General features: G+C 53.6%; 1 pseudogene; it reads right to left on the reverse strand.

Annotated features, from left to right (window-relative positions):
• The window catches only part of LOC115275125, a 1,167-nt pseudogene extending 690 nt beyond the window's left edge, over positions 1-477 (reverse strand).
• Positions 478-745: the final 268 nt, after the last annotated feature.

The raw sequence follows: 745 nt of genomic DNA on the forward strand, positions 1-745 counted from the left end.
CTTGTTGGTGCAGAGGATGGCAGTGCCCAGAGGGCGCAGAGGAGTCTGTGACACAGAGCGACGGGAGGCAGGGTAACGGAAGACGCCTCCGTGAGAGGCCGGTGGTCAGCCCTGGGATCAGTCAGCACCGGAAGTCTCGGCTCCTGGAAGGCTGCCTGGACGTGGTTTAGTGAAGGTTCCAGAAGTGAAGTGCCGGCAATAGGAGGGGCTCGAGCAGCAGCAGCAAACCTCAGCACAGCTCACTTAGCAGGTACTCCCGGATGATGTGACACCGACATCAGCTGGGTTTTCAGTGGCACCAAGGGTTTGAAGTCAGCAGAGGCTTCTCCCAGGTTCTCTTCAGATTTATCATGTAGATGCCATCACTTTTCCTTCTGTACATGCACTGTTCCATTGGAAGTCAAGGTTGGTGCCACTTAGGTGGGTTCCTGCTGCAGGGAATGTGAGGACATCCTCCTGCTTGAATTTGTAGGACATCAAGGGCTCTGGACATTGTGAAAGTTGCACTATAAGTCATAACGGGAATGTAGAACGATGCCGGGTGGACCTCTCCCTGGGTAGCACGGAAAAGCAAGCATCCAACACTTGATATTGGCTCAGGTCATGATCTTGAGGTTCCTGGGATCAAGCCCTATATCAGGCTCCTCACTGATAGCACGGAGCCGGCTTGGAACTCCCTTTCTCCTTCTCTCTCTCTCCTTCTGTCTGTCTGTCTGTCTGTCTGTCTGTCTCTCTCTCTCTCAAA

This window comes from Suricata suricatta, chromosome 2, assembly GCF_006229205.1.
Source record: "Suricata suricatta isolate VVHF042 chromosome 2, meerkat_22Aug2017_6uvM2_HiC, whole genome shotgun sequence".
In the NCBI taxonomy this organism is placed as follows: Eukaryota; Metazoa; Chordata; class Mammalia; order Carnivora; family Herpestidae; genus Suricata; species Suricata suricatta.